The sequence below is a fragment of the Heterodontus francisci genome, chromosome 29, assembly GCF_036365525.1.
Source record: "Heterodontus francisci isolate sHetFra1 chromosome 29, sHetFra1.hap1, whole genome shotgun sequence".
Lineage (NCBI taxonomy): Eukaryota > Metazoa > Chordata > Chondrichthyes > Heterodontiformes > Heterodontidae > Heterodontus > Heterodontus francisci.
The window spans coordinates 9,623,879-9,637,895 of record NC_090399.1 but is presented as its reverse complement, the minus strand read 5'-3'; positions in this window follow the sequence as shown (position 1 = coordinate 9,637,895).

The window sequence follows — 14,017 nt, the reverse complement described above, 5'->3', positions numbered from 1 at the left end:
CAAACTCGCCGGCCGGAATTTTACGTGACCCCCGACGACGGGCTCAGGGCGCTGAAGCCGCTCCCGCTCCCGCTCCGCGCTCAATTGCCGCCTGGATCGAACGCTAACTGACCAATTGGCTTCTCGCCCGCGGAGCGTGCAGTAGGAGGGCGGGGCAAGAGCCGGAAGAAGGTGCTGAAAGCCATTTGAGAGGCTGTCAGCTCCTTTAGTGGTTGTGAGAAGGCTGCTGGTTTCTCAGAACAGGGTGGAAGGGACGAGAGTGCCATTGCTGAAGTGTCAGCAGGCTGAGGAGAACAGGAGCATCCTATCACTTAAAGGGGCGACCCACCGTCATTTTCTACAAAGCTACCTGAGACCTTGGAGAACCAGAACCCGCTTGCGGCTATGGCAGTGAGAGCCAACTGCATAGCCCCAAGGTCCAAAAGGTACAGAGAGAGAGCTCTGTTATCAGCAGCCTGAAGGAAGAAGATGGCTCGGTAACGTCTTCGCAGTCCGACATACTAAGGATCAGCAAATCCTTTTATGCTGGGCTGTATGACGCGAAGCCCACAGACAGCAGAGCCTCCCAGTCCTTCCTGTCATCTATCACAGAGGTCTTAGATGACAGCAGCAGGGAGAGACGGGACAAGCCGCTAACTCTGGACGAGCTGACAAAGGCCGTCGAGTCTTTCGAGACGAGTAAAACTCCCGGGAGCGATGGCTTACCAGTCGAGTTGTACTCGGCCCTGTGGGACCGGGTCGGCCCGGACCTGCTGGAAGTATACGAGAGTATGCTCCTGGCCGGCAGCATGTCAGAATCCATGAGAAAAGGCATCATCACCCTCATTTACAAGCAGAAGGGGGAGAGGGCAGAAATCAGAAATTGGCGGCCCATCTCACTGCTTAATGCTGACTACAAGATTCTGTCCAAAGTCATAGCCAGTCGAGTCAAGTCTGCTCTGGAGTTGGTGATTCACCCCGATCAGACCTGTACTGTACCCGGCAGGAAGATCTCTGATAGTCTCGCTCTACTCAGGGATACGAGCGCCTACGTATGGGACAGGAGGGTGGACACTTGCCTCATCAGCCTGGACCAGGAGAAGGATTTTGACAGGATATCGCACACCTACATGATGGACGTGCTTTCCAAAATGGGGTTTGGGGAGGGAATCTGCAATTGGATCCAACTGCTCTACACAAACATCAGTAGCGCAGTCTCAATCAACGGGTGGGAATCGGAAAGTTTCCCGATCAAATCTGGAGTCAGACAGGGCTGTCCTCTGTCCCCGGTCTTGTTTGTTTGCTGCATTGAACCCTTTGCTGAGTCTATCAGGAAGGATGCGAGCATAAGAGGGGTGACAATCCCAGGCAGTGGAGGCACTCAGGTCAAAACCTCCCTGTACATGGATGACGTCGCCGTTTTCTGCTCGGATCCGCTGTCCGTGCGCAGACTGATGAGCATCTGCGACCAGTTCGAACTGGCCTCGGGAGCCAAAGTTAACCACGGCAAGAGCGAGGCCATGTTCTTTGGCAACTGGGCTGACCGATCCTTTGTCCCCTTCACCGTCAGGTCAGATTACCTGAAGGTGCTGGGGATATGGTTCGGAAGGGCCGGGGCGTGCACCAAAACATGGGAGGAGCGAGTAGCCAAGGTACGACAAAAGTTGGGCATGTGGGGGCAGCGAATTCTCTCCATTGTGGGTAAGAACTTGGTCATCAGGTGCGAGGCGCTCACGTTGTTGCTGTACGTGGCGCAGGTCTGGCCCATACCCCACTCCTGCGCCGTGCAGTCACCCGAGCCATTTTCCGCTTCGTCTGGGGATCTAAAATGGACCGGGTCCGGAGGGACACGATGTTCAAATCTCTGGACAAGGGCGGGAAAAATGTACCCAACGTGGCCCTCATCCTGATGACCACCTTCGTGTGCGGCTGCATCAAGCTGTGTGTAGATCCCCAGTACGCAAACTCCAAGTGTCACTACGTGCTGAGGTTCTATCTGTCCCCGGTTTTGCGAAGGATGGGCCTGGTCACATTGCCGCGGAACGCTCCATGCAGTTGGGCGGTGCCGTACCACCTATCCTTCGTGGAGCAGTTTCTGCGGGAAAACACCTTTGACCACCGGTCCATCAGGCAGTGGTCTGCACGGAATGTCCTCAAGGCCCTACGGGAAAAGGAAACGGTGGATCCTGTCGGATGGTTCCCCGAGCAGACCGTCAAAGTCATTTGGCGGAATGCCTCATCACCAGAACTTTCAAACAAGCACCAAGACGTAGCTTGGCTGGTGGTGAGAAGGGCCCTCCCCGTCAGATCCTTCATGCACACCCGAAGTCTCGCCCCCTCCGCACAGTGCCCCCGCGTTGGCTGTGGTGGGGAAGAGACGGTCGCCCACCTCCTCCTGGAATGTGCCTTTACAAAGCAGGTGTGGAAAGAGATGCAGTGGTTTTTGTCAAGGTTCATCCCAAGTAGCTCTGTAACAGGAGTCTGTGCTCTACGGGCTGTTCCCAGGGACGCACACCGAGACAAACATCAACTGCTGCTGGAGGACTATCAATTCGGTGAAAGACGCCCTTTGGTCTGCCCGGAACCTGCTGGTCTTCCAGCGCAAAGAGTTGTCCACCACCGAATGTTGCAGACTGGCACATTCCAAGGTCCAGGACTACGTGCTGAGGGACGCACTAAAGCTTGGGGCAGCCGCAGCAAAGGCTCAATGGGGAAAGACCACAGTGTAAGGTTCCCCCACCAAGCTGAACTGAGGGGCTGGATCCATGGGAAACCCCTCGAACTGTATCGTTAATATTCTCAATTGCTGTAAATGTAAAACTGTAATTGACATGACAATTGTGAAACAGAAGGGTTGGGAAGAAACTCATGACAGTATTGAAGGAAACTGATCTCCCTTGCAATGTTTGTATTTTTTGGTGCTGTTTGGAAACTGTTTGGCAATGTAATTTTTACAGATTTTTATGAATAAAGTATATTTTGGAAATAAAAAAAAAAACTGCATAGCCCCAAGGTTCACCGATGACTCCCTGCATGGCCTCTTTCAGGCAGCTGTGGCAAGCCAAGAGGTCCTCTTCCCAGCAGACAGAAGGAGGAGGCCACTCCAGATCATCGAGATGGAGGTTGCGGAGGAGGTCAGCAGCCGGGGTGTAGTCAGGAGGAGATGGATACAATCCCACAAGCAGGTCAATGACCTTCTCCATTCTGACATGATAGGGGCGTGTCTCAGTCTTCGTTGTTTTGTTCTAAAACCAGGTTTTGATGCTGCAAAGTTGAAGCCAACCATCTGGAGTGAATGGCTGCAGCTCTGTCATGGGCCGTATGCTGGGCACATTGGAGCTGCACAATGGACCAGAAGTGTGCCAACCATACACTAGAATGGCAATGGTCCCAGAGGCAGCACACAGCACAGGGGATGAGTGGGTGCTCCTTCAAGCCAAGTAACTGATGGTAAAGCTTCACTGAGTGACCTACTTTGTCCCATAATCCCCTCAATTTCTCATCTATGTGTGGGATTGGGTCTTGCTCTGACTCTTTATAATCCTGGAGATGATCGTGGAGCTGATCAGTTGCATTAATGGTTTCCAGCCCCCGCTGTTGGATATAAACTATCTGGGCTCGTCCTATAGTGACTGGTCGTTGAGGGGTAAAACAGAAATCTGGGTATGGTATGGAACAGTGTAACCCTCCGTAGCAGTCTGATGTTTCGGTGGTGGACATTTTCAGTTTCCCTGGTACCCCGACCTTGCAAAATCTCTGTCAGATAATATCGGAGGGAGGTATTGCTCTGTTGATCCAATCTGGTACCTCCCCCCTTTGGAGCTGATCGAGGTTGTGTCTCATTTGTTCCACCATCCACAGCCCATAAGTGTGGAACAATTGTCCCTGCCTAGTCCGGCATCCTAAGTTATTAATAGTCTTGGCATAGGCCTCCAGCACTGCTATTCCATCTAATTGTATTTCCATTGTTCTCTGCCCCAGACCTGTTTGATTGGGCCCCCTCCGCTTGAATTATGAGCTCCCTTATAACCCTCCGGAGTCGTTCCACATTCTCGTTTACCGCTTGTGTATCTAAGGAATTGATTAAAGAAGTCCCAGTATTGATCCCTGTTACTTCATCATTTAATATTTTTTTCTCTTGTATCTATGAAATGGGTTACGCCCCCTTATCTTTGTGGCTCCTGTGGCGTCAGCAGCTTGTCGCACTATTACAGTGGCTAACATACTATACATATTCTTAGCCTGTTCTGAACAATACTCTGGTATCCGGATACCTGAGACATTGATCAACACAGGCACAATTTCATGTTTTACATTATCATACAACGCTTCCCCTGGGCTTGATGTACCCACACACATCCATGTTCCTTTCAACTTTCCTTATCATCTGTTGCCCAATGGGAGGGGCACAAACAATTCAAAAGACACAGCTCTCAGTTACCCCGGCCCCTTTCTGTCTGGTCACGCAGTTAGCACGGTCATCTGTGGAACACCGTACACATACTGCATCTTTGCCCGGATTCACTATAAGCCATGCATTCCAGTAGGTTCAGTCCCTGCTCTTTACTCGCCGTTATACACTTCCCATCCAATGCTCCATAGTTCATATAGTCCATATTAATACTCCTTTCATTAATCTGTTGTGCATCCATTACCGGGTCTTTGTTCTTCCTCTCCAAATATTAGCATCAGGCCACTGCAGTCCGGTTCTTTCCCATTCACCACTAGTGGTTATATCTGTAATTTAAACACACTGCCCTGGTGGTCACCAGGTGTTAGTACTTGTCCATGTTGTGAGTATCCTCCAATGAGGGATACATGTCTACCTGTGGGGACCGAACATGTCCTGGGGAATCCAGGAGTTAATTTATATTCTTATCATCTTTACTCTTTTGAAATTATCTATATGGTCCCATCACGCTCGGGCTTCGTTCCCCACAATCCTTGCCCAGTTAGTAACCCATCTAATAATAATCCAAATGCCTATCAATACTACCATTATTCCCAGCCCCCCCCCCCCCGAGTAGTCCATTCTCAAGTGTATTCTTCCATTCTCAGTATCTCTTTGCGTACCAGGTGCTGTTTATTTCGGGGTCTGTCATTTGCTGTTGTCTTTATATACCTTCAGTTGGGACCAGTGTTTCCATTGGCTCTTCCCTTTACCATTACTTTGTCTCCCACAACAGGCACCTTTGTCTGTTTCTCTTTCATATCTGTTTCTATAGAACTTCCTGATTATGATAAAGTCATTATCTCTATGTGAGTTGTCTCACCATACTGGCTGCATTAACCATTTCATGCCATGCTGTTTCTCAAGACAGCAAACATGTTTAAGACCCGTTCGTCAGTGCATTTCACCATGCATTTTACATGTTAGTTGCTCTGCATGCAACAAATCACATCTGCACACCTACACTGGTATCCCAGTGTCGTGCCTCATATTCTCAACTCTCAGGTGATCTGATCAAAAGATCAAAAAAAGCCAGACTTTCAAATGTGGCTCTCTTAAAAACTCATATCTCCAAGAGAAAACTATCAATTGCCAGTCTTATTTACACTTTCCTGACTTTCACTGGAAAATTCTAGAGTTCTTGGAAATTTCACACTATATTAATTTAGCTGTTTGAATTCTAATTTCACCATTTGTTTATCTCCAGAATTCCTTTATTAGCTCTTGCATCAGCCAGATCCAATTGACGATTCCAATTAATTATAATTTTATTTCATTTTGAGCTCTGGAGAACCTTTACAACCAATATTCATAATTCCTTAAAACAGAAATCAAACACTTCTGTTTGATTCCAGACATTACTGTATATTGTTTGTGTTTTTTTTTACCTTAGATGACATTTTAATTCCTTAAATAACTTGCCAAATTAAACTAGATTTTCGATATCTCATATTATTCCAAATTCAAATAACAGGGCGGCACAGTGGCGCAGTGGTTAGCACCGCAGCCTCACAGCTCCAGCGACCCCGGTTCAATTCCGGGTACTGCCTATGTGGAGTTTGCAAGTTCTCCCTGTGTCTGCGTGGGTTTCCTCCGGGTTCTCTGGTTTCCTCCCACATGCCAAAGACTTGCAGGTTGATAGGTAAATTGGCCATTAGCAATTGCCCCTAGTATAGGTAGGTGGTAGGGAAATGTAGGGACAGGTGGGGATGTGGTAGGAATATGGAATTAGTGTAGGATTGGTATAAATGGGTGGTTGATGGTCGGCACAGACTCGGTGGGCCGAAGGGCCTGTTTCAGTGCTGTATCTCTAAAAAAAAAAGTAAATTTCCCTTTGAGTGCTTTAAATAACCACTCATATCAATTTAATGTTGTTTATCAATTGCCCAGACTTGGTGATATTGCATTTTTTTATATTAAAGACAGAAGTGCTTGCAACTATCTCTCCTTCTCAAGCACTTTGTCTCATTGATAAAGATCGCTGCAGCAAGATTAATTTATTTGCTTGTCTCCAAGGGGATGGAGCAAAGCATTCTCAGCTGCGTCGCTCTACGTAACCCTATTTTTCCTCATCGAAAAGAACTAAACTTCATTTTAAACGTGCTTTTAGTATCCTTAGGGTTTTAAAACAACAAAATCTTTAGCAACATTATCAACTTCAAAGGAAACCATCTCCATCAGGAAAGACAGCATTTTAGATTAAACTCCAATTGTTTCCAAACTTTTAGCATCTTTTGTAAGAGACTTCTCATCCAAGAATTTTATACGACCAAGATGATTCCAAATTCTGGTTCACGTCAATAAACATTTAAAAGTTTTCCTCAACTTAACAGGTTAGTTAACCTTAACAGTATAAATTTAATTTAGACTTATTAACTTATAATAATTAACTACACACAGAGCAGAATAGCATGTGTTTTTTTTTAAAAGATGGTAAATTACATCATTTTTCTTGTTCTTTCTTCAGGCGCCTTTTCAAATGACTGTAATAAAACCAAAAACTAAAGAAAAAGTTATTTAACATTCTTACAACAAAAGATTTAACACCAGCTCCTTACACAAACTTTAATCTTTCCCATATCTCCTTTGCTTATCCTCTCTCTCTTAAAACAATATCCAATTTTTTAAGACATTTGCTGCTTAAAAACAGTCAGTAAAACATGTCTTCAAGTTTAGACTGCAAAATAAAGCGATAGCAGAGTTTTCAATTAAAGCAATGTTTTAAACTTCAAATTGGATTTCTGCCAGACATCTTCAGACCTTCAAGGCTGAAGCTTATCTCTTAGAAAATTGTTCATCGCCTTTTCACAGTTGCAAAACTAACTTTTAAAAATATTAATAAAAATAAAACTTTAACTTTAAATATAATTCAAGTTTATATCCCATTCCTGGCTACACAATCTTAAATTGAAATGAACACACTCAGCATTCACTTTTCACACTCATTCAATTCCAAACAACTTAATAGACTCATGTTTTCAACGTTAAGGCCAGACAACAAAGAGTTAACGACAGTCAGTTCTACAGAACACAAGCTGTACATCCCAGGGACATTCAATTCATTTGTGGACACTTCCAACATTCACACATTCGAATCAAAAGACACAGTAACTTGTTTTTACTCTAAAACATAGTCTTTTATGTCACTCTGCCATTAACTTAGTGAATGCTTTTCTTCTTTTTGTCACCACTCCCTTTGTTTTACCGCAGGGTCGTGGGGATTCCAATTAGAGTTAATCATCTTATCAATAAGTTTCTGGTTCTTAACTGCCAAATGGCACATAAGGGACCCCTCCGGTCCCCGCTCGAGCTCAGCTTTCTCATTGGCCATACTTGGGTAGTATCAGCACTGTTTTTTAGTCTACTCTCAGAGGTCTGTGACTTGTAGTGAACTAGTAACTATCCAGTCTCAGAGGTCCACCTGTTAGTCCACTCTCAGAGGTCCGCCTGTTAGTCCACTCTCAGAGGTCCGCCTGTTAGTCCACTCTCAGAGGTCCGCGACTAACCCCAGTGCAACTTGTAATGGACCGTCCACTCATACAATGGCTGATCCTAACGAGCTGCCTACCACCATTTGGTGACTGGTCAGACCCCTCTACAATTTAGATATCCTAGTCGCTGAACACCACCACCCAGTCCCGGGGAGAATGAATAAACATACTCAGCCGGTACTCCATCAATGGTGGGCGCCCTTCGATATCCTGTTCGTCCCAAGTTCGGAATCAGGCTCCGGCCAACTCCCCCTTGGCCCCTTATTTCCCTTCGCCCACTTGATCCTGGCCGTCACGTGGGACTAAGTCCTCTTGATTCAGGCTCAGCCTGGGTGATTGGGATAGCGGTGTTACAGCAGAGCTGACCTACACCTGATCCTGCCGACTACGCCAATTGTTAGAGTAGAATTGACTAAAATGAACCACTCGATGCTCAGGTCTGTTCCAATCATTAAAAGGTTTATTTTACACTGGTGGGGAGTAAGACACTGGGTTTACCATGAGCTTCTCAACTGAACAAAGGAAAATACACAACAGATATACAGTTACTCAGCCCATCCCGGCTGGACATAATCCAATCAGAACGGTTATTGATTACATATATTACATTCATTACCAATAAAATTATTAATTATGCATCATGTGGTTGTGGGGATAGCTCGTGGTTCGCCCCTGACCATCTCAGCTTGTTTACCAAACCCCCTTATCAACTATCCTTGAATCTTCACAATGAATCTTCTACCTCTATCAGGCCTGCATTCCTAGTTGCTTTGTGTAGTCCGCAATTAGACAGAGCAGCTGTCTTATGCACTGATATGGGGGGCGCTCCTTGGTCAGGTTAATTGCCTGTGCTAAGCAGTACCATTCTCAAGCCTGCAAGCAAACTGACTTGTCCCACAATGCCTTGGGTAAATACTCCATTTTGTAACAATATGTGGCTACACTTCCATCTTGTATATATGTGTGTATTTATTTTGCTGCATCAGCCACAATGTCATCGGAGCGACTGGCTTCCTCCATTACCAGATTGGCAGCTGCAGTGGAGGGCCCGATCCTGCAGGCTGTCCAGTGCCTGCTGGAGATACGCAGAGACCTGAAAATGCTCATAGAGACAGTGAGCTCCATGCACCAGTGTCTCAGTAAGCTGTCAACGAGGCTCCTGCGATAACCAACAGCTGCTCGTCCCTCTGAGGTCAGCACGGGGGCCCAATAGAGCCCTGTGAGGGCACAGGATCAACAGCTGCATGCATCTGGGGGCTCCTCTCCGGGTGCTGCTGATGTGTACAGCAGCTCCTTGTCCCCTCTGTCAGTGACATTAGCACCTCAGAATCCCAGGGTGACAGAAGGTGGTCCTGATACTGCTCAGGGTCACCTCAACATGCCGGGGCCCTCATGGCCTGGGGCAACTGGAGGACGTCTGTCAAGGTCATCCCAAGGCTTGGGGCATCCTGAACATAGAGTCATACAGCACAGAAACAGGCCCTTCAGCCCATTGTGCCTTTGCTGTGGCTGGTGGCGAGGGATCGTCAACACACGTGAACACTCGCAAATGTTTTAAGAAATCACAGTAACTGCACTTGGGGTTCACTGGTGTGATTTGTAATGATGTTAATTTATGTGCTACTCTCCACAAACTTTATTAAATTTCTCTCTTGGCTTATTTATGGCCCAAGTGACTGCTGATGTATGAGGAGATCTTTCTTTCTTTTTCTTCTGCATGAAATGGAGACTTGGGGGAGATGTTGCATTGGGTCAGATGCATTGGTGTGTTAGATGGAAAGGTGGACCATTGCAGTTGAGATTAGTAGCTGCAGGTGAGTGCCTTTGTGCTTCCAGCTGATGTGAATGCCTGAATTCAGATTGACATGTCAGTCACTGACAGAGTGCATGGGACATGAACCTCCGGTCAGGAGAAACGCCTCCCGAGTCTCCCTTGCAGCCAACTCCTGCAAACCTCCACCTGATTCCCCCCGGATGTTCATGTGGCTGCACGCCCCTCCTCCTCAACCCCTTCACCCTCCTTGTCTGAGGGTGCCTCGTGCTGAACAATGTCCTCAGCATCCAGGGCCTCTCCCCTCTGCAGCACCAGGTTATGTAAGGCTCAGCAGACGACAACAATGCAAGATACCCTTAAGGTGAATACTGAGCGATCCAGGCCCCTAAACCTCATCTTCATCATCTACTCAGTGGTGACTCTGGTGGTCGCATGTCTCACAATGGAACGTCCACTGCTTCATTCTGTGGGTTCCTCACAGGAATCATCAGCCATTTCTTCAGCGGGTGGCCCCTGTCGCCAAGTATCTATCCTTGCAAGCGCTCGTGTGAGCATGAGATCCTCTGTAAGGGTGAGGAAGAGATGGCAGAGCCAGAGATGAGCAGAGATGTCACTGGACTAGTAATCCAGAGCCCAGGCTTATGCTCTGGGGACATGGGCTCGAATTCCCACCATGGTGAAATTTGAATTCAAGTCATAAATCTGGAATTAAAAGCTAGTTTAATGATGACCATGAAACCATTGTCGATTGTTGTAAAAAGACATCTGGTTCACTAATGTCCTTTAGGGAAGGAAATCTGCTGTCCTTACCTGGTCTGGCCGACATGTGACTCCAGACTCACTGCAATGTCATTGACTCTTAATTACCCTCTGAAATGGCCGAGCAAACCACTCAGTTCAAGGGCAATTAGGGATGGGCAATAAATGCGGGCCTTGCAGTGACGCCCACAACCCACAAATAAATAAACAAAGAGTGAGATGGCGAGAGGGGGGAGCAGTGTTACTGTAAGGAATTGTTGTGCTGGTTTCTCTCTCCAAAGCTTATATATTCTTATCCAATGTGAATGTAGCTGGAGACAAAGATGTGGAAAGCACATGTGGTCGGAACCTGTCAGGGTTGTGTCGGGTAGCTGGTCGTTTACCCATGTACTGATGTAAAGGCGTGCTACCCGATGGGATCCGCCCACACGTGTCGGGTTCAGGTCATGTCGGGCTTCCGGCTCCGACATTCGGACCGGGGTTGGGTTTCCTTTGTACGCCTTTAGCTGGAAAGAGAAACTGAAGGGACTGGACATCTGAAATAAAACATGAAAACACTGGAAATGCACAGCAGACCCATCGGTGTGTGAAAGGAGGAAGTGGGGATGCTTTAACAAGACAGGCTGTACGGCTGGAAGCTGATGAACATGTCGGCATGCCTGAATATGGCATTGGTTACCACCTTTATACAGTGCTGTGCTGATGATTGTGTGATTCTGCACACGTCTCCTGTGGAAACCTGGAAGGAGCCTGATGTGTAGAAGTTCAGAGCCACTGTGACCATTAGTGTGGCCACCCACACAGTAGTATGTGACCTCCGCTGCCATCATCTCACACAGAGATGTGACAGTCTCTCGGGACAGGCTGTGAGTCTCCCCACCCATTGTAACAGTCAGTCCAGTTACGTAGGCCAGAGATTGGAGCTACTGTTGTCCCTGGAACTCAGCCCCGCCAGTAGCACCAGCAGCCCATGTAACGCTGTCCCAGCAGCCCATGTAACCCTGTCCCCAGCAGCCCATGTAATCCTGTCCCAGCAGCCCATGTAACCCTGCCCCCAGCAGCCCATGTAACACTGTCCCAGCAGCCCATGTAACCCTGCCCCCAGCAGCCCATGTAACCCTGCCCCCAGCAGCCCATGTAACACTGTCCCAGTAGCCCATGTCACACTGTCCCCAGCAGCCCATGTAACACTGTCCCAGCAGTCCATGTAACACTGTCCCAGCAGCCCATGTAACACTGTCTCCAGCAGCCCATGTAACACTGTCCCAGCAGCCCATGTAACGCTGTCCCAGCAGCCCATGTAACCCTGCCCCCAGCAGCCCATGTAACCCTGCCCCCAGCAGCCCATGTAACACTGTCCCAGCAGCCCATGTAACACTGTCCCCAGCAGCCCATGTAACACTGTCCCAGCAGTCCATGTAACACTGTCCCAGCAGCCCATGTAACCTGTCCCCAGCAGTCCATGTAACACTGTCCCCAGCAGCCCATGTAACCCTGCCCCCAGCAGCCCATGTAACCATGCCCCCAGCAGCCCATGTAACACTGTCCCAGTAGCCCATGTAACATTGTCCCCAGCAGCCCATGTAACACTGTCCCAGCAGTCCATGTAACACTGTCCCCAGCAGCCCATGTAACCCTGCCCCCAGCAGCCCATGTAACCATGCCCCCAGCAGCCCATGTAACACTGTCCCAGTAGCCCATGTAACACTGTCCCCAGCAGCCCATGTAACACTGTCCCCAGCAGCCCATGTAACACTGTCCCAGCAGTCCATGTAACACTGTTCCAGCAGCCCATGTAACACTGTCCCAGCAGCCCATGTAACACTGTCTCCAGTAGCCCATGTAACGCTGTCCCAGCAGCCCATGTAACCCTGCCCCCAGCAGCCCATGTAACCCTGCCCCCAGCAGCCCATGTAACACTGTCCCAGCAGCCCATGTAACACTGTCCCCAGCAGCCCATGTAACACTGTCCCAGCAGTCCATGTAACACTGTCCCCAGCAGCCCATGTAACCCTGTCCCCAGCAGTCCATTGAACCCCCTATCTCAGCATGGGTCAGCACCTTCAGGAATGGAGAGGATAAAGAAAAAGAGGACAATAAAATATATCAGCTCCGTTAAATAACTTTCCTGTCAAGTGCAGTGACTGGTCTCGAGCAGTTTCCCCTCAGAACACAGACAGAGGGATAAACACTTACAGGGGAATATGAGGCAATTCCATCAGACTGTGTGTGTGCCCCAAGCACATTCCCACTAAAGTACTAGGCCTCAGGCTGGTCCTCACAGGGTGGGCTCCCAAATCACAACTGAACCAGGGATGGAGGAAGGGAGCAGGTAAATCCCAGTCAGTCAGAAGTTTAGAGAGAGGAATGTCAGCGTTCTCTTACACTGTCCACTGATCTCTCACCCTGTATTTCTGGGAGATTACTGCCTTCATTACAGCAACAATGTGCATTTACACAGTGACTTCATGTAGAAAAATGTCTTCACAGAAAAAATGTACATCGAGCAAAAAGAGGAAATATTAGGACAGGCGACCAAAAGTTTGGTCTAAGATATTAGTTTTAAGGAGTATCATGCAGGCCCCCACCTGCCAAGAATGAGGAATATTAATTTCGCCACATGAACATTAATTTTAAACTGTTACTGGAGTGAAGAAAGAACTGGTTAAAAAAAACCCATGGATCCTGGCTGGAGAGACATTTTTGCATATTAACAGACAGTACTTATAAAGGACAAAGGGGCTATTCCCTACTCCAATTTAATCCACAGTGGACTTTTGATTACAAGATGTTGAGGGTGGAGGAGCTCGCATTCTAGATTGACTGCTAAGCTGGCCGAATACACAAACGGACGTGGTCACACCAGCTAGTCACAATTTGAACTTGCCACAGAGTTTTGAACTGGCAGAAAGCTGTTTGTTCCCACTTTGAAAAGACCTCTTCTGTCTGTCTGGCTCTCCATCCCTTTCGCACAGAAGTCCAAAACCCACTGAAGACACATGAACTTCAAAGGGAGAAAAGTCTCCTACATTGAACAAGGTTTAAGAAGAAAACTGGGCTCCAACGAGAAACAAGACCTACCCACAATCAAGGACTCTACAGCAAGCTCGAAGCACAGTAACAGTAAAACAGCCCTTTCAGAGACTGCCTCAACTTTACACTTTATTTTTCTTCTCTTTTCTGTCCCTATCTGTATGTGTGTATCATGTATGAATGCAAGCGTGAGTGTGTTGTATATCCGTAGGCATTAACTGAATTAGAGTTTAAGGGTGTTTAATAAAATTTAAATCTTCAAACCTCAGAAAACCTGTCTGAACTGGTTTCTTTGTCTTATAATTGGAAAGCAGTGAACACAGATTCACAAAAGCTAAAATCACCATGTGTTTAAAATTAAACCCTGTTACAGTAAGAACAGGTGAAGACAGTAAAAGACCCCTCGACCCCTTTCTCACGGTCATAACAGGAGCATCTTAAAGGAGGAAAGAGAGGTCGAGAGGATTAGGGGGAAATCACAAAGCTTTGGCCCTTGGTACCTGAAGGAATAGTCGAGTCTGGAGGGGATAA